Source organism: Harmonia axyridis, chromosome X (assembly GCF_914767665.1).
Source record: "Harmonia axyridis chromosome X, icHarAxyr1.1, whole genome shotgun sequence".
In the NCBI taxonomy this organism is placed as follows: Eukaryota; Metazoa; Arthropoda; class Insecta; order Coleoptera; family Coccinellidae; genus Harmonia; species Harmonia axyridis.
In genome coordinates, this window is record NC_059508.1 from 7,099,023 (window position 1) to 7,120,530 (window position 21,508).

Sequence of the window (21,508 nt, forward strand, 5' to 3'; positions counted from 1 at the left end):
AAAGTTGAAAAAATAATTCGCGTTTTTTTCAATATGTTTTGACTGCTTCGAAATCCTTTCATGAAATTATTCCTATTCAAATATTGAATTTAAATTCAATTTGAAAATTTCTAAGGCGAAATGCATGCGGATTTTCTATTGCCCACTAATAAGTAGAAGTGGTATGCTATGTAATTGTTGTTTTTAAGTGTTCTGAATATTCTGTTTCCTGAAATATTGAGTTGTTGGGATGCTTCACGAATACTGAGTTTTTTATTTTCTTCGAAGGTCTGTAAAATCCTATTTCTCTGTAGATGATTTCTTCTTTGTATGCTTCGTTCGGGCCTTTGGTAACCAATACGAATTTCCTGTATTTGTTGATAAGCTATTAACTTAGTTAACTATAGTTATAATTGATGACATCTAAACCTAACACACTTTAAATCTGTCATTGTGTATAGCCATTTTAAATCTATTGTGGTTGCCATGGAAAACCAGAATAATCATGTTAGATTTAGATGTCATTAATTATAATTATAGTTAACTCATAACTTAATACAGTTTCACTAATTTAATACAATTTTTGAAATGCCTTTTGTGTATAGTAATGTAGAATATGCAGACATCATTTTTGTTTATGGTTTCTGTAATGGAAATGCAAGAGCTGCTGCACGTGAATATGCAACACGTTTTCCAAATCGTCGACACCCCAATCATGAACCATTTCAAGTAGCTTATCAACAAATACAACCAAATCGACCACAAATTTGAATTTCTCACGTCAAAAACCCTATGTACTAACTTTCATGCGATTATTTGGAATCAGTCGAAAGATATTAAAGAAAACGCGAATTATTTTTTCAACTTTAACACCCTGTATCTCGGAAACGAAGCATTTCCGGACCCATGTTCATAGGAACTTTTTTGCTCAAAATGATGTGATCTATCACCCGTTTCAGTTTGTCGGAAATAAATCAGAACACATTGTATATATGAATCGATAGGTATCTCAAAATCATTGAACAATCAGTTGAGTAACAACACATCGATAATTTACAAATATTTATCTTTTTGTAACTTTCGTGAATGAAAACGACCAAGTTTTGTTTCAAATACTTAGTGTAAATTTTTAAGAAATAAAAGAGCATTCTATACTCTTTGCGGTAATTGGAAAGTAATTAAATTTGGTTGCTAACTTTTCTGACAAAAGTTCACTCTTTCCATTAATGAAACTATTTGAACCTTTCAAACATTTTTTTGAAGTTTGAGATGAAAGCACATTTTTATTTTAATTTGTTTCGGTGAAAGCTGCTGCCTTGGAGAACTATCGAAACTATCGACCACACTTTTGATTGCCTCGAAACGAGAATTTTGGCTGAAATAACGTGTCACTGTTTGGTGTGGTTTTTGGGCTGGTGTTTCGATTAAAACTTTAAAACTTAGTTATTCGAGAATGATGCTGGTGAAACTGTTTGGGTGAATGAGATTTATATTGATGTGAACTACGATTCTTTTCAACAAGACGGCTCTATGTTACACAAGTAACGAAACAATCGCAATATTGCAAGATAAGTCTCCTGGTCATGTTATGTTTCGGAGAGGAGAAAACACCTTCTGACTTTATTTCTTTGGGGCAACGTGAAAGATAAGGTCTAAGCCAATGCTCCACAATCGATTCAAGATGAAATTCGTGAAGTTATCGAGGACATACAGACCCAAATGTGCGAAAAGGTCATAAAAATTTAATGAAATGAAAAGACCCTGTCTTATTACAATGAAATACACATCCATTGATTTCTCTTGAAATGTATTCTAACTGACAAAGAAACGGCAACACCCAGAAGGAGCTGTTTAAACTATATTTTTTTTTTAGTAAAACATAGAAAGTATAGTAAGGAGTGAATGATTGAAATTTTGAGAAGAAAACCGAAGGTTTTACAATTTTGTTGATGAATTTGCTAATAATGTGTTTGTCCACCCCGATTATCTATACACTCTCCAACACGTCTCGGCATTGATGTAATAAGATGGTCTATTTCTTCTTGAGGGATACTATTCCAAGCTACCTGCACTTCATGTCACAGAGCCGCCAGAGTCCGTGGGGGCTTGGGTAAATTTCCAAGCCTTCTATTGGAATATTTGGGTTATAAAATACAGAGTATTCACTAATACACAGATGATGATTTTGATCGTTTATTCTCAAGACACTCTAGTAAGTCTAACTCTATCTCTAACAAGCACAGTTCAGAAGGCCGAACAGAAGGCCGGGCAGAAGGGATGACAGAACGACTGAAACACTAAGGTTATGTCCCTGTCGTTCGCTCTCGATCATCGAAGATCTATTCTTGTTTTCTCTCTCGATGGTCCTCGATGGCCTGGCCACGCGCAGACTCGCAGCGCCACCGTACGACATGAAGTAATACTTCCAAGTGTAGGGTTGGTTGTCTCCCTCGTAATTTGTTCGGGTGAAGTAATATTCTAACACTTCCTCCCTTCATCGAACTACAACCAGCATTCTCCACTCCAAGTCTAATCTATAAACAGAACTCAATTAGTTTATACTCTAGTCTCTAGAAATACTCTGAAAACAAAAATTCAATGAGTTAGTATTAAATCATTAGTTTTTGAGTTAATCTCTTATGACCGTCTGATGGTATCTTTGACACATTCTCTTTCGTTGGAGTCCACCTCACTGTGGTTCTCTTATACTCAACATTGTTTGAAATCACCATGTGTTTCAACCATATGTCTTCTAGATCCAGATTTCTCTCTATCTAGTAGGTCGTACTCTAAACGATCATCAAATACCTTTAGTTTGTGATCACCATCTCTCTTGGTGCAGTCTCCAGCGGATTTGTTATCACACCAGACTGATATAGGAAACATCAGTTTTCCTATCACAAATCTAAGTACCTTGTCAAGAGTTATTAATTCTTGATAGGCATTATTCATGGCTTGGTATTCGGTTCTACAAGTGGACAATGTGACATAGGTTTGATTATGGCTTCTCCAAGCTACTACATCTTCAAACAATCTAATAACATACCTTTCAGTTGATGAAAAGGCGGTATGGTCTCTAAATGTTGCATCGGTAAATGCCTCTTAGTATTCAGTTTGAGCGGTGAATTTAAGACTTAAATTCACAGTACCTTTCAAATACCTGAAGATTCTCTTTAAAGGTTTCCAATCAGCTTCGATCGGCTTCATTTGTTTTCTCGTTGAATAGTTAACAGCAAATGTAGTGTCTACCATTTGATGGATACATTAAGCTACCAATCGCTTCTCTATAAGGAACTATTTTCATCTTTATAAGGAAATCTTTTTTTCTCTATAAGGAACTCTTTTCATCTCTATAAGGAACTCTTCTCATTTCTATAAGGAACTCTCTTCATCTCTAGTTTATCTGAGTCATCTTGTAGATTCTCTGATTGATTTCTCTTAATCCAGTTTTCTACCTGTCTGGTTACCATAGGAGTATTTTGAGCTTTGCAGTCATTCATATTTAATCTCTCTAATATATTATTGGTATAATTTTATTGATCGATTTATATATACCTCTCTTCTCGGTTTCTCTTTATATTTATACAGGGTGTTTCCTAAACATGCGGCAAAAATTCAGGGGGTTGTTCCTTGGACTATTTGAAGCATGTTTTGTCCTTGGATGATTTTTGAAAAACCTCTTTGTTTCGAAGATACAGGGCGAACAACATTTTTCATATTTTTAAAATTAATAATAGTTTAAATAAAAATGCGTACCGCACTGTGTTTACTAAGTAGGTACAATTTATTTTTAAATTTGTTTAACAACATTCCAATTACTAAAAACGGCCAGTTTTTTGACTAAAAATTGATAAGTGCATTAGTTTATACCACTCCAGTAGAAAATGTGGAAGACTTGCGAAATCGGATCATTGCTGGGTGTAACTTAATAAGAAATGATCCTGGTGTTTTTGAAAGGGTTCGGCAGTCAATGAGGAGAAGATTGGATGCTTGTATGCTGGCTAGAGGTGGTCATTTTCAACAGTTTTTGTAGGTTGAGTTGAATTTTCATGTAATTTTTCATAATAAAATGTTATTATCTGAAATTTTGTTTCCCCTATATCTTCGAAACAAATAGGTTTTTCAAAAATCATCAAAGGACAAAATATTCTTAGAATAGTCCAAGGAACAACCCCCTGAATTTTTGCCGCATGTTTAGGAAACACCCTGTATAATTTCTCTTCCAAGTATATAAACAAGGTTCATGTATATCATTCTCTGAACCAAGTTTCTAGATCTCTTCAGTGAATCTCTTTTTACATCTCTTTGGACTTATCTCCAGTCCATATAGGGCTTTCCGGAGTTTATATACATAAGATCGTTTGATCTCATTGTCAATGTCTACTCCATCAAGAATCTCCATATAGATCTCCTCTATAGTGCCATTTAAAAAAAAACAGGTTTTTACTTCTGATTGATAAGCATGTAAATCATACTCATCAATTATTGTAGCTCTAATTATGAATGGGTTGGGATTTGAATACAAGGGCTTAACATTAGATGAATTCAAACTACACATTTTGAACAACTTTCGTAATGACCCATTGTATTTATAGTAAACCAATTCAATTATTCCAACTAACTGATATATTATGTTCCTTTCAACTCAACATCTTGAAAATTTATTAATTTTTTTTTTTTTTGTTGTGGTATGGCTGTATCTAGTGAATATTCTACAAAGATTTGCTTGTTTTGCTGCATTGGTGAGCTCATTCGATTTAAGTTAGTGGCTTATGTTCGAACATATTTTTCTTTCTTTTTTTTTATCTTGTTTCTAGTTCAATTACAGAGGGTTAGGTGGAAGAATAGACGTGAGGTCTCGGGATTTTTAGTAGGTTTTATTTTCAAGTTATAATACCTGAGACAGCGCGAACTAAATCTCGCCCTCAAATCTGTTGCATTTTTGGATCATAATTTCTATAAATGAAGGCCTTTATTATCATCATTATTATTATTACAGGAAGTCTAGATACTGGTGCATGTCGCTTTTTAATGTCATAGATATTTTCGACCTTAAAGCCTCGTATGATTAATCTTACTTTGTATCGTATAAGACCATTTGCCTCTAATTTTCTCTCGAATACCATTTCGAGTCTATTATATTTGTCCGTTTTACAGATATTTGAAGATACTCTTTGTCTGCCAATATCCCAAACCTTATTTTGTATCATGGAATCAATTTCTTCTTTTATAGCTTCCTCGAAATTTTTCGTTCTCTATTTAATGAAGAAATAAGACAAAGCCTCATATCTTCTTCTCTATCAGTTTTTTTCATTATTACCTAAAATAATAATATTAATAGCTGATCTTTATTGATAACTAGTTATCCAAAGGCAATCGACTGAGGTCATTCAGCCCATTCTCTAAAATATTATTCTCTGAGTAATTAAAAAACTTTGCATAGCTTACGTCCTCTACGATTTTCTCCAAGTGTAGCAAGGTACTGGTCCTTTTTTCGATAGTTCCCTTATTTTGGCTCTTTCGAGTTTTTCATCCAATCCCAGTCAATTATATTTTCCTGGGTCTCTAATTTTTCTCTAGTGTCATCAAGTTGTTTATTTCTATAAACATCTTTGTAGACAAGTTTCTCGTTAAATCTCACATGTTGAGATTCAAAGGACTTTCTCGAGCTTGAATGCCACGTCAAGTATCCTGTAGCGGTATAACCCACTAGGACAGCTTTCAGGGCACATTCTCCAAATTTCAAGCTGGGCTTTGGAATCTTAATGTATGCAAACATTACAATACATAATAATACTTACAAATACATCCAATATAACCAAATCTCTCAATTTGATCAAAGTGGCATTTTGCATTTGGTGCAAACTTTGTCACTGGTGTTTGATATCTGATAGACTTGTGTATTCTGTTGTACACATCTATAGATGAATCAACACCAATCTCCCACATACTCTAAGGTATGTCTGGAATCAAACATGTATGTACAAACCTTCTTTTGGATCGTCGAGTTAAACCTCTCCGCTCTCTCGTTCTCTATATTTTCTCTACTCAGTACTTCTGGGAATTTCCTTTCGGTAAATTCTGTACCTTGATCTGACCTGATATAACATACCTTCTCATTTTTCTCCAACAAGTTTCTTGTTGATATTAAGAATTTCTCTAATGCTTCAGCCAACTCATCTTCTCTTTTAATGAATAGGCTTTAGCAAGTCTCCAATAGTCGTCTATGTAGACGTTAATGAATCTCTACTGACCTGGATGAGATGGTGGTTTAATAAGTCCCATCGTGTCAGTGTGTGTCAACTGGAGTTGTTTCTCAGCTCTCATTCTCGTCTCTTTAAAATGTAATTTCTCCATTGTCGATATGATACATACTTCACATTCTAAGTTTTGAAGTGATTCCAAGTTATCGATATAAATTACCTCTCTACTGATATGACTGCAATCCCAATTTTTCTTGATGCTCAGATTGTGTTTCATCTGTTTTGTCAGTTGAAACTTGTAGAACTTTCTCTTTAGTTGAAAAGATGAGATTATACTCTTTCTCCCTCCCAATCGCAGATTCCGGTTCTCCCTCCGAACCTAATAACTCGTTATTGGAATGTGTCTGCGATTGCAAGCTCATCTCATCTTCTTCGCTTATCGTTGCTTGACTCTCTAAAACAATCTCATTATTAACCATATTGTAAACTCTTAGGATTTGGAATTTTCCTCTAAAACAATTTCATTGTTAACCTCATTGTAAACTCTTAGGATTTGGAATTGTCCTCTAAAACAATTTCATTATTAACCTCATTGCGAACTCTTAGAACTTGTTCTCTGAAACAAATTCATTATTAACCTTATTGTAAACTCTTAGGACTTGGACTTCTAAGTAAATATTGAACCCAGAGTCTGCGAGTTTACGTGAGGGAAGTGAATTCTCAGAAATCTCTTTCTCTGCGAATACGTTTTGCAATTTCTTAGTATTCTCATCTCTAGAATCTAAATATAAGATTAACTCACCCTTACCATCGATTACAACGACTGCTGTCTCGTTTTATTCGCTCTCTATACTCATATTTTGACATCTCTCAAAGTTTCTCAAAATCAGACAATCATTTACGATATGGTCTGTTGCAACAGAATCTGCAAAGAAGTTAATGATTGGATCAAGTTTACCTGTTTTAGTTTCTGTATGCTCTATACTTCCAACCCTTCTTGCCTTGGAGCGACCCTCTTTGTTGAATCTCTTACTCTCTCTCATTCTCCTCTGGTTTACATGGCTCCGTCTCTTAGTGTTGAAACTTGGCTTGTTCAACCTACCTCTATTCGATCCTCTAAATTGAACGTTTTGTTCGTGCCACCATTGTCAATGCAATCCTCTAACTTGATTGTCCCACAACCGAAGCAGAATCACTTCCTTCTGTTGCCTCAAATTGCAATCAGTTGACCAGTGTCTCTCTTTGTTACAACGGAAGCATTCTAATTTATGCACACGTTGAATTTTTGGATTCTCCTCTTTAATCTCAGACCTCTTTTCAATCTTTAATCTCGGATATGACTGGTAATACAGTCTGATAAAATGCAGATCTCATCTCTTGAGCAGTTAGCTCGATCACATCCCCGGAAGCTTCATACTCTCATACTATCGAGTCGAATCTTTCACAGAAATCATCGACCGATTCGTATTTCTCCATTTTAATGGAGTACAAGTGAGCTCTTACCTGAAGTGTGTGTGTCGCATTTGACTTGCACTTCCTGGAGAATCTCAAACCTCTACTTACTTCAACAAGGTCTCGGATATTGAAATTTTTTTTTTAATAATTCTCCTCAATTCTGTTCATGATAATGTCTCATACTCAATTACTTCTCTTGGATTTGTTGGCCTCTGAAAAAGATTGGTTACTCGTACTTGGCTCTATGACGTCCAACAAATCATTTGTCAAAAAGCTCTGATCATAGACTGTCGATCCAGATCTCAAATTTGAATTCTGCTCTGTAACATGGATTTATTTTTAAATACCTGGGTATTCTAATACTCTAGAATATAATCCCAAAAATTATTCTCTTAACTCTAGTCACCTCTGTAAAATGAATTGATTTTTATTAAATACAGCTGGGTTTTCTCAAGCTCTGAAATCTCTAAAATTTAACCTCAAAAATATTCTCATATTTCTAATTACCTCTGTCGCACGAATAAATTTTAATTAAATATAGCTGGGGTTTCTCGTACTCTAAACTCTAAAATTCAATCAAAAATATTCTCATAACTCTAGTTACCTCTGTAACATGACTTAATTTCGATATACCTGGGTTTTCTAATACTCTACTCTAATATTCTCTACTCTCTCTATTGTCGACAATTTCTCCTCTCTCAAATCTCTAAATTTCTCAAAAAGGGGTTTTGTGTAATGACTCTAAAATTTCTTTAGCATCTCTCATCTAGTCTCTTATGTATCACTCGTTGATACGGCTCTGGTCAGCTAAAATCAAGGAAATGGGCAATTATTAATTGCATGAAAAACTTACATTGGTTCTGACAATTCTCTCTTTCCTCGTAATGCATGAAACCTATATCTTCTGCACTTACGGAAATGGTGGAATAGCTATCATAATCCACCAATGGTTTTCCTTGATTTCCTTTGGCTGCCATTTATTTAAGGATTTATGAAACAAAATATTTATATTATGTATTTTAAGATTTTCGTGCATTATATGCTCTCTTAGTACATCTACTACCAGGTATAAGATATAAAATTTTGTTTCTTGCTTCTGAATTGCCTCAGACGCACAGCAATCTGATACAATTCAAAACAGGACTATCAAGTTTTCAAGCAATACCACCTCGTACATGTACACCTTACTACAAAAGCCGTATCACGCACTGCAATGAAAACCTGTTGAGTTAGGTATGGCCATTGTACATTGTACGGGATGAATATTTGAATCCTATAATATCCCTAGCTTACAAACAAACAACACAGCACAGCAAGCATTGTATGAAAGAAGCCCTGAAATATTGATTATCACTAATCTTACCATACTGCAGTTTTTGTAGTTTAGTGAAATAAATAATTCCCCAAATTTTTCATCAATATACAGGGTGAGTCTTTGACTTGTACATATATTTTAACCGAAGGTTCATGAGGTCAAAAGAAATAATTTTTTCATTTACCATTTTTTCCGATTCGGCCCTGTTAAAAAGATATAGCCATTTTAAATTTTCAAAATGAGCTAATTCACCCCTGAAAACCGGAACACTGAAGTTTTCTCAAGCATAAGATATACCGTTTGAACCTTGGAAATAAGCTACTAAATTAGAAAAACCATCATAAACTCACGTTTAACATTCCATTTGTTGAACAAAGTAGTGTTTATAATAAAATAAATGAGTTATTCCAAATTCGTTGACGCTAAAGATTAAATATTCTTCTCTTGATTTCTATTTCATTTTCGATAATCATAACGAATTGAGCTCGCTACCACCCATATTAGCTCTGATACTCATAATTCATATCCATTCATTCATTATATTTCATTTATATGATATCGTTTTGTTTACAAGAATTGCCATTTAACCTTAAAATCTCAAATAAATAATATTGATCTGTGAAAGTTCTAACACAGACTATAGTAATCTGTGGTTTTAAGTTTGACTTTCAAATTTCGAGTGATGCCAAATATAAACACAGGAGTTCGGTTCGAATAATCTATGTTCTAACCTAAAATTTTCATTTACAGTTTACACTGTTATTGTTATAAGATATTTGTTATGAAATGAAGCATTTGATTTGTTCCAACTATCTCATAAAAATATTGAAATGCATCAATATTTTTGAAGCCATCAGTATGAAAATATGGAAATATGTAAAATATTCTGGCTCTGTAATCAATGGAAAATGTTAGACTCCACTTGTAATCAAATTTGTTCTTAATGTGTACCTACATTATAGCCAACTTTACTACTTAATTCATCTTGATTTTGGCATTGAAAATAAATGAGAAGTATTCAATTTAAATATCCACAATAGAATATCCAGTTTCTTTCAACTCACCTAATTTGTTTTCACATTAAAACAATTATGGCCCTTTTGGAAGTATGTCAATCATATGCTCTTAGGATGAATTTATGGAATAGCAAAAGAATAAAAGTATTCAATCTCAATCACATGAAAATTTGTCTAGTATGTACCTAGTCCTAGTGGTATGTTTCGATGTGAGTTTGAATGAGCCGAAGAAGAATACAGTATTGTTCGATAGCAGCAGTCTTTAGTGGGATATTGATTGTTGTCATTATAATGGGACTATTTTGTGAAAACTTTTTTAAACATGGGCTTCATGAATAATCTGGACTTTTCAAAAAGAATGTTGATTTTAGTGAAGTATCTTCTTATTATCAGAGCTGTGCCAAAGCTCAGTAATTTGTTATCAAATCGAGGAGTTGAGGTGAGCTTATTCAAATAACTTCATTTTCAAACTAAGTTGGCTAGTACTTCAATTCTAAAATCTGAGACATGACATCATAGTAAATATTCATTTCTGTGGTTTTTTTTTCCACAACAGAACAGAGTTGCATTCAGCCAAAGTACCCAATTTTTTGAATTTCACAGATAATTTTTTTTTTTTAAGATCAAGTTATTCGAAAACGGCGCTTTGTACGAGAAAACATGAAGAATACTTTTATTTTTCAAATTAGCCAAATATTCTTCAATGTACGTTCAAATTACTCTTAAGAGTTGGTTTCTTCGAATTTCTGGTATTTTTATGGGATGTAATGTTCATAATAAAGAAACAGAAGAATGTGTATGGAATCTTGTGTTCGGATAAGATGTATCACATAAAAAAAAGCTATATTTTAAAAATCATTTCCTTCGATAGAACCATTTACGAGATATAGCTGAAAATCACATTTTTTTATCGATTTTCAACAGCCTGTATCTTTTTAACCGGGCCGAATCAGAAAAAATGGTAAAAGTAAAAAGTGTTTCCTTTGACCTCAGGAATCTTGGGTTAAAATATATGTACAAGTCAAAGACTCACCCTGTATATATACTCTCAAAATATCTCAATCTCTGGATTATGTTTATAGAATGTGAAACATCCAATTTTACATGCTCCAAGCAATGTATGTAGAATCTTCAAATCTACATGCTTCAATTTCAATTGTTTTCTCTCTCGCCTCGCGCAGACTCACAGCGCCACCGTACGACATGAAGTAAAACTTCAAGTGTAGGGTTGGTTGTCTCTCTCGTAATTTAATTGTTGTCTTGATAAGAACGAAGAATTCGCTAAGATCACAGAAATTCTTGAGAAGAACGGCTACCCCAAGAGGATACTAGAAATCGCCAGAACACCGAGGGATAACACAGAACCTCGACCAGAAACACAAACCGAATCAACTAAAACGATAACCACGGTCATCCCATATGTGAAAGGGTTATCAGAAAAACTAAGAAGAATTGGTAATAGATACGGCGTGAGAACTGCATTCCAAACTAAGAACACTGTCAGGGCTAACCTAACCAAGGTGAAACCTGACAACGAAAATCAAAGAACTAAAAATTGCATATACGAAATACCATGCGAGTGCGGTAGATCTTACATTGGAGAGACCAAACGGCCCCTGGACACAAGAGTCAAAGAGCACCAAAAACTAGCTCGACTGGGAGAAACAGAGAAATCCAGGCTAGTCCAACATGCTTGGGATGAGGAACATAGGATCAAATGGGATGAAGCTTCCATAATATCGAAGGAAGAAAGATCGAAACGGAGGAAACTCAAAGAAGCAGCCTTCATGGCCATCACTCCGAATCCCATAAGTATGCCGTCTCTGGAGATCAAGGAAGTCTGGGCACCAATCATAAGATCTGATCTGAGGAAATTGAACCAGGTCCAGGTCGGAAGCACCTCGACACCACCAAATTAAAAATGAATCGGAATTCGGACGGATAACTGCGCACACCATCTGCGCAACCCGAATATTCGACTACTGCGCATCCCAACTGCGCATACAGGTGTAACTTATATTAAGCTTAATGTGTATAGATTACTACCTGCTTCTGTAGACTAGTGGTGAGAGTTAAAGGATTGCAACCGATTCGACTAAGGTTCAAACCCCGATACCCTCATACGAAATCGAAAAAAGTATGGTGCGTACAAGTCCAGACAGACCAAGTTTGGCAAACGGTTCTTCTCAGAACCACCCAATCGGTCCTTCTCAGGACCACCACCCTGAGGACGGCAGGCGAATGCTTGCCGAAACGTCGGAAACATCCAACCGCACAGATGATGGAAACAGCCCAAATAACTCTCGTAATTTGTTCGGATGAAGTAATATTCTAACAGTTTATTTCAAATCGAATTTTTAAATCAATAAAAAAAACCTGTATTCATCCGGTTCGAAGGACCATGTGCTGCGGTTAAGGGTAGCACAAAATAATAAAAAAAATTATATTAGCGATTTTATCCTCCCTATTTCAACTGGAGAGAAAAGTGGATGTTTAACATAGGCGAATAATAGGCGATGCTGTGAGATCCGTAAGATGACCAGTACACAATAAAGAAAATTTACAAAAATAAATGGCCGAAAAGAAAACGTTCTTACCCTGCTCGTGCTCCTTGTGGTCGTAGAGGGCCCTCTAAGCTGCTTGTGATGGGAACGAAGAATGATCTCCCGGGTGTTGAGCAATGTCCTGGCACAATCACTTTTCCGCAATAATAATCGGAATTTATAAACTAAAAAGGATTCTAAGAATGAATAATAAAGCGAACATAAGCGTTGAAAATAACGAAAAGCAAAATTGGCGTGACGCATTTGACAACGGTCGCGCGAATTATATCTCTTGATTTCTTATAAACATATGTAAAACTACATATGTGTTCAGAACGCTTCTTTTCATATGGCCCATTCGAGTTGAATATGAATGAAACTAATTTCACCAAACAGGCCACACAACATACACAAAACAACATTGAACAACCGAAAAATTGTGAAATAATAATAATAATAATAATAATTTATTCATCCATAGCGACATATTACAAATACGTATTGGACAAGTCAATAAAACAACAATAGAAGGAAAAATTTCACATACTAGCCATTATTTGAAACATATTAAGTATATCAACTTCCTAACCTGATATGCTTACAACAATCATAATATTCAGTTAGGGTATAGAAACATTGAGACATTAAGAAATCATTAACTGCCCTTCTGAAACTTTGTACACTTTCAATATCCCTATAGTTCTTTGGAAGGGAATTGAACAACTTAATTCCCATATATCTGGGAGACCTCTCATATCCCACCAGAGTGTGACGTGGTATGATCAGTAGCGAAGAGTGTGTTGTTGAATAAGTATGATTGTAATTCATACGCAGAAATGAACCTTCATTAGTTTTCACATATGTTTTAATTCCCAAGATGAATTGAGATACCACTGGCAAAACACCAAATTTTTTGAAAAGCTCTCTACATGATGTTCTCATAGGAACTCCAGCCATGTGTCGTAATGCTCTCTTTTGAAGAAGAAAGACTCGATTCAGTGCGTGAGAAGTCCTCCAGAATACAAGGCCATATATTATCCTTGACTTGAATTGAGCATTGTAATAAGCCATGCAAATTTCCACATTAGTTATAGATTTTAACCTATAAAGAGCATAACAAACAGAAGACAACTTTTTACATAAACATTCAATATGCTGATACCAGTTGAGGCTGTCATCAATGATTATACCTAAAAATTTTGTGATGGTAGCATGTTCAATTGACCTATTTTTCACCCTTAACAGAAAACTTTTATTTTTATGTTCTAAGTAGTTCTTAAGCCTAAAACAAACAAAAAGCGTTTTAGAAGAATTTAGAAACAACTTGTTCGATTCAAACCAATCATAAAATAGATTTATGTGCCTCTGTGCTTTACATAAAACGTCAGCAAGCGAGGTTCCCGAGCATAAGTATGTAATGTCATCTGCGAACAATGTTAGATCCTCAGCATTCTCAACAATATCTGGCAAGGGTCCAAGCACGGAGCCTTGGGGAACACCCGAGGAAATGTTGAGAATCGACGACTTGCAACCATTGACCTCCACTAATTGCATTCTATTACTTAGGTAAGATTTCAAAAGTTGGTTTATTTTACCGCGAAGACCTAATCTATCCACTTTTGCAAGAAGCAAGTCATGTGAAACAACATCAAATGCTTTACTCAAATCCATGTATAATGCTATGTTCCATTTACCTTCATTTATATTATCATAGAGTTTATTGATGAAATTGAATATCGCTGTTTGGGTTGACCGACCTTTTCTGAAACCATGTTGACACGATGACAAGATTTCAAAACGATTCAAAAATTTATTGATTTTTTCACATATTACTCGCTCAAGAATTTTTGACAAAGTCGACAAAAGTGAAATTGGACGATAATTTTCAATAACTTTAGGATCACCCTTCTCATGAATCATTATGACACGTGCTAGTTTGAGGATATCAGGAAATATTCCATCGAGCAGTGATTTATTTATTAAATAAGTCAATATGGGAGTTATTATCAAAGCCATGTTCTTGAGTATATAAGATGTTATGTTATCATTACCATGTGAATTGGAGTTTCGAAGACTATGAATCAAATTAAAAATCTCTGTTTCTGTTACTGATGTTATAAACATGGTTTTTTCATTTTTGGTCAAGTTGGGAGTTTTTTGGTTAACCAAGATCTGTCGTATTCCATTATGCAATTTCAGAGGTTGTTCTATAAGAAATTCGTTGAAATAACGCGAGATCTCCAATGGATCATCAACTAATTTGTTATCTATTAAAATTTCTTGTGTTTTGCTAACCATGTTTGATCCTATATTATCATTGATAAGGGTCCAGACTGCTTTTGACTTGTTATCAGCTCTATTATAAATATCATTGTTGTAATGTCTTTTTGCAGCTAAAATTAACTTCCTGTAGATTTTTTGGTACTTTTTATGAAAACTAACAGCATTAGGATGTTGTGTGGCTTTAGCTAGAGCATATAGATGTTTAAACAATATAGTTGACACTTTAATACCTTCAGTTATCCATGGTTTCTTACGTTCTTTATTATTTAATATTTGTCGAATTAAAGGAAATGATATGTCTATATAATATGACAGACTGTGAATAAAAATTTCAAATGAATCATGAATGGATTTTGACTTATATTCCGCTTGCCAAGTTTCCTTTGAAAGATAAAATGCAAGGGTTTTATAATTTTCGGTGCTATATATTCTAGAATATTTATAATTTTTCATTTTAGAATGATGGTTCGATTTAATTGTCAGCAATTGAAAAGTATGATCAGAGATTCCGCTATCAATAACAACAGACTAAACTAGATCAACATTCCCGATGTTCGTGCATATGTAATCAATGGAACTATTTTTTGTTTTACCAAATCTTGTAGGTCCATCAACCACTACTTCAATATTATGAGACGTTAATATGTCTTTAAGTTCTAATTTGAACACACTGGTATCATCAGAATAATCAATATTGAAATCGCCACATAAAACTACAGTACATTTTTCTGAACATAATTTATCCAAAACAATATCCAATTCCTCTAAAAAATAAGTAATATTATTCACTATTGGAGACCTATATAAAGTGACAATTTTGAGTTTTGCCCCATTTTTGTAACTTAATTGCGTCCCACATATTTCAAAATCTTTTTCTCGAGATTAACTTTCGAGGAACAAGATATTGTCGATTTTAGCATTTAATTTATTTCTAATAAATATGGCAACACCGCCATTTTTGAAGTTTTTTCTACAGAATATAGAACACAAATGATAATTCCTTATTTGAATTGTACTATACTCATCTTCCTCGAGCCAGTGCTCAGAAAAACAAGCTATATCAATACCTTGTGCATCCAATAAGAGTTCACTTTCTTCTATTTTATTCCTGAGACACTGAATGTTTTGGTGAAATATTCTCGCACAATTTTCTGATTGTTTATCGTTGACACTGGAATCAATAATTTTGCAATGATGAATACTGTTTTCCTCAATAATATCTAAACAGTATCCGTTTGATTCATTTTCGGAGCTTGGCCTAAAAAATCAATATTTTTTGCCTCCATATCCCGTTTCATCCAAAAATTGTAACGTCTGACAACTACGCCGTTAGGCCAGTAATCAGGATCCCCAATTTTTTCCAGGTTATCATAAGGTATTCCCAACATGAAAGATGAATAAGGACCTTTACTTTCTAGTTTCTCAATTTTTATCTGATCACCATGTATATTTTCAGTTCTTATATATTCTTTGATCATATCTGAGGTTGCTTCTTTATTCTTTATTTTACCTATATATAACCAAGCCATTTTAGGCTTTGCACTACATATCAATAAGCCCTTCGATCTATCAATTGTGGATTTACTAACAATAGGTTTGATAGGCTTATATATGGAATTTTTATCAACATTTGGTCGTTTCTTCCGTGAAGACTGCGTACTCTTAAAACTCGAGCCGCCGGGATCCTTAGTTGCAGAAGATTTAATTGAAGCAAGATCACTTGCTACACCTTCTGTTACCGCTGCATATGTTTTTGTAGATTTCTTGCGCTCTTTTATTGTTACAGGCTGTTCATTACTATTAATCATCTGTGTATTTACATTTTTTGAGGATCGATTATCTTTCACTCGTGAAACTTCATGATTTTCATTTCTTAACATTAATATTTCAGATTTTAATGCCATAACTTCATCTTTTAGTTTTATGATTTCATTATTGGCAATTTCAAGTTTATTACATACCTCTGTCTTTAGTAGTTCACCCACATTTGCAATGACTAATTGTGACAGCAATGTATGAACTTCCTTATTACTTAATACATCACTCAGAATTGCTTTTAGGTCCGAGGAACTTCTTGTTTTGGTTCCCATCACTGCTGTTTGATATCAGCAGGATGTTATACACAATACTTATTTATTACAATTTCGTTTTCACGAAGTAATTATTCAATTTTTACGCACGATTCAATAACGCGTCTGCAACTTACCCCAGGCAGAAGAAACTTAGGCGAATCACCGCTAAGTTGGAAGGAAGGGAATTCAGGGGAATTTACCTCCCTGAAGTACCTTTGGCTTCACCTGGTTGATGACAAATTCAGGGCACTTCACGAAAGGTTGTTCAATATTATTTTGTTCACTAACACTAGTAGATGACAATGCAAAAGATAGATGAAAATAAATTAGAATTAATTATGATGATTCATCAGGAGATTTATTGATTTGTCTCTTTTGAAACTTTCCTATATTCATTAGCACGAACGATCGAAATGAATCTGCTCTAATTCTCTCCGCTGACAGGCGATACGAAATCAGATTTTCATTCTACCGGGGTCGGTCGAGAAGAAATACGACCGCAGAAACTAGATAGTTCACGACTGAACATGCCGCCCGCCCTGAGTGTCGCTTCAGTAAGATAACTGAACTGAAGAAGTGAACAGTGGAAATGATTCAGGAGCAATCTACTGAGTTGGAAGAGGACACAATTTAACGACTGGTCGCCGAATTGTCCCAGATGCAGTGACATCAGCAACACGGATTGTGGAATCAGCTCCCGGAAAAACAGATGATATACGACCAAAAGACCACTTTAGAGGGGGAAGGTTGTCATCTCGAATGACGACAACGTTACCTGGAAGGATAGAAGTGGATGGGTGCAACCATCTGTGACGTTGCTGCAAGGTGTGCAGGTACTCCGTACGCCAACGCTTCCAGAAGTCCTGTTGAAATCGTTGGACTAGTTGCCAACGAGACAGACGGTTTACTGATACGGAACTCACATCGTTATCAGGAGGAGCGGTAAGGGAGCGAAAAACCAGAAAATGCCCTGGTGCGAGAGCTTTAAAATCAGAAGGATCAGACGAAGGAAGGTACAGAGGACGAGAGTTGAGAATTGCCTCCACCTGAGTACAGACGGTGAGAAACTGGGGGCTGGAAGGAGGTATGAATCGCCAGTCAGTGCCAGAGGAAGAGGCGGCATCACAGAGACTTTGCTGATGTTGTGGAGCAGCCAATAAGCAACCAAGGTCACGAAAGTAATTATGCGCACCATGAAGTTGGTCCCGTTATCCGAAAAGATAACAGAAGGATGATCTCGGGGTGCAACGAAGCGACGATAAGAAGCAATGAAAGCTGGGGTGGATAGCTCAGACGCTAGCTCTAGTTGAACCGCTTTAGTAGTGAAACAGATGAAGACGACTAGATATGCCTTGGTGCTGACGGCTCCGCGCAGTCACGCACTCGTCACATAAAATGGACCGGCGTAGTCAACGCCAGTGGTAATAAAAGCCTTAGCAGAAGATAACCGCTCAGGCGGAAGATTGCCCATTGGCTGAATGAGAGGACGAGGTTTGCAGGAGATGCATCGGTTACATTTTCGTAGACGGTTACGAACTACTTTGCGGCCATCCAATATCCAGAACCGTCGACGAATGAACGAATGCGTAGCTAAAGCACCAGCGTGAAGTAGACAATAATGGGCATCATATGTGATCAGATGCGTGAGATGATGATTTTTGAGTAGGAGAACAGGATGTTTGTGTTTATAAGGTAGTAAGGAGGCTGAAAGGTGACCACCGACACGTATAAGTTCATGATTGTCCCGAAGGAGATGGAGTTTCATGACAAGCCGATGACGAGAAGAAGGTTTTTTAAGTTCAGCTAGCTCCTCAGCGAAATGCACAGATTGAAATAGACGTATCAAACAAATTTCAGCTTCTTGAAGCGTAATAGAGGACAGGAAACCTGAGCGAGGGAAAGATGGACTACGAGCATTTAACATGAAACGTCGACAAAAGGCAGTTACGCGCTTGAGACGAAGATACGAAGAGAAGCGTTCTTTCAAGGTGGGTTCATTGCAGATAATAATAATAATAATAATAATAATATATTCATCATCAAAGTTTACATATACATAAACATACATATGAGGGACTAATGAATATTCAAAAAATAGAGAAAACCAAGTAAAATGGTTTTCTGTGAGTAAAATCACAAATATTAAAAAATTTTACATTAGCCTTAATGTGTAGGTAAGTAGATGCAGAGTATCATTCCATTTTCGGTCTTTTCTCAATCCAGTGTGAATAGTCCAATTCAGGTTTAGTGTCGCAATTCGGTGATCCATATCCATATCCGTGTATTATGTCACAATTCGGGTAAATTCTCAGTTATCGAGTAGTTGGTCAAGATTCGGGTAAGTAATATATACACACATATACATCTATATTATACATACATATATACACACATTTATTTTATTATTCATTTAGAGTTTATAATATTGTAGAGCAGTGTTCTTTCGGTGTTTTTTATCCATATTTTTAGCTTGTATCTAAACTGATAACAATTTTGGATATTCCTTATATCTTCAGGTAGAATGCTGAATATTCTTGGAGCCAAGTATTGGTTGCATCTTTGGCCAATTGTCTTTTCAGCTCTTATAGTAGTGGGACGAGTACCTTTTATTCTCGTGGGATATGTATGAGTAGAGTGTGTTATATCATTTTTATTTTTATGATTATCCATCAGAGTCTTAAATGCATATAGTTGTGCCAGATCCATAACTTCCGCTTCTTTATACGTCCATTCACTGCTGTACGTTCTGCTTTTTCTTAGGATAATTTTTAAGAATGATGGCTGCTAACATTAAGGAGGATATCGGCTTTGCTTCGTCGTCCACCTGTTCAGTTTGAGATGAATCGACAGAGGAAAGAGGCCACGAGGATGAGTCGAGAGACAACCAAGGAGGACCGCGCCACCACAATGGGTGATGATGAATATCTGTGGGCATCAATCAACGAGAGGCGCAATCAGCTGGATTGTCTTCAGATGTCACATGCCTCCTGCAATTAGAAGGGATCTCAGCGACTCGATTGCCAACAAATGTCTTCCACCTGTGAATCTCACAGGTGCGTCAAGTTGGTGATCCACTCCCAGAATTTTGGTATCAAATTGTTTTGGGTATTTTGTGCCCATTTTGTGCCAATTTTTGCCGTATAAAAAAAATTTTGTGCCCATTCGGTTTTCGAGATATTTCGAGTATTTCCCTCGAGTCACCAACTTGACGCTGTGACTCATACATGGAAATTTTCAAATTTTTTTATTTGGGTATTTTGTGCCCATTTTGTGCCAATTTTTGCCCTATAGAAAAAAATTAATTAAGGAAATTAAATTTAGTTTATTTATTTACATCGATTCCTATGAATATATTTAGGAAATAAATGCCGCCGTTGTATTTATTTATACAACAGGGTACTCAAATTCAAATTTATGTGTAGAAAGTTTATATACAAAAAACCGGCAAAAAATGAAAATTTTTACCTTTTTTGCAATGTTTTACCATGAAATTTTGGTGGCAAACCTCAGATTCGAATTCTGTACCCCAGAAACAAAGAAAATTACGAAATTTTGGTGCTGATCGTCAGATTCGGATTCAGCACCTAAAAAAAATACATACGATCGAAGAAATCAAAACTACCGCATAACTTCTTGAGGGGCACATCTGAGCACAAAATGACTGGATTACGTGGGGGTAATTTAATTCGGATTTCAGATTACAAATGAATTAAACTGAGAGTGATAATTTCATTCACTTCTTACAAATTCCATTAAAAAAATATTTTCGAGATTTTGAAAGAAACAATTTGTTTCATAGTGAACGATCTGAAATTACTAAGTACTTCAGATTCAGATAATTCAACATACTGAATTAGATCGAATAAAATTCGTTGAATTGTAAAGTCCCCAATGCATGTTTAGAATTGATAGAAAATATCATTACTAATGGGTGTTTTTTTTCGAGGTGTATAACTTTAAGTTGGCATTTCTGTTCAAGATGGAAACCGATTTAATAGCTGTCAAGTCATTTATTCTCAGTTTGGTTTGGCAATGCATCATGAATAGACTCACGCCTGAACAACGCTTGCAAATAGTGCAATTTCATTTCGAAAATAATGGTTCTGTGCAGAATACGTATCACGCACTACATCCATTTTATTTTGTTTAGCGATGAAGCGCACTTCTGGTTGGATGGCTACGTCAACAAACAAAACTGCCGCATTTGGAGTGAAGCTAATCCTCAAGTGTATGTCGAAACACCGTTACCTCCAGAAAAACTGACTGTTTGGTGCGCTTTATGGGCTGGTGGAATCATTTGTCCGTACTTCTTCAAAAACGATGGTGGCCAGAACGTTACAGTCAATGGTGATCGGTATAGAGCCATTATTTCCAACTTTTTCATTCCTGAATTGAACAACCATGATGTCCAGGAGCTGTGGTTCCAACAAGACGGCGCAACATGTCACACAGCTCGAGCCACAATCGATTTATTGAAAGACACGTTTGGTGACCGCCTAATTTCATGTTTTGGACCTGTGAATTGGCCTCCAAGATCTTGTTATTTAACACCGCTAGACTACTTTCTTCGGGGCTATGTAGAGTCATTGGTCTATGCGGATAAGCCACAAACCCTTGACCATTTGGAAGACAACATTCGCTG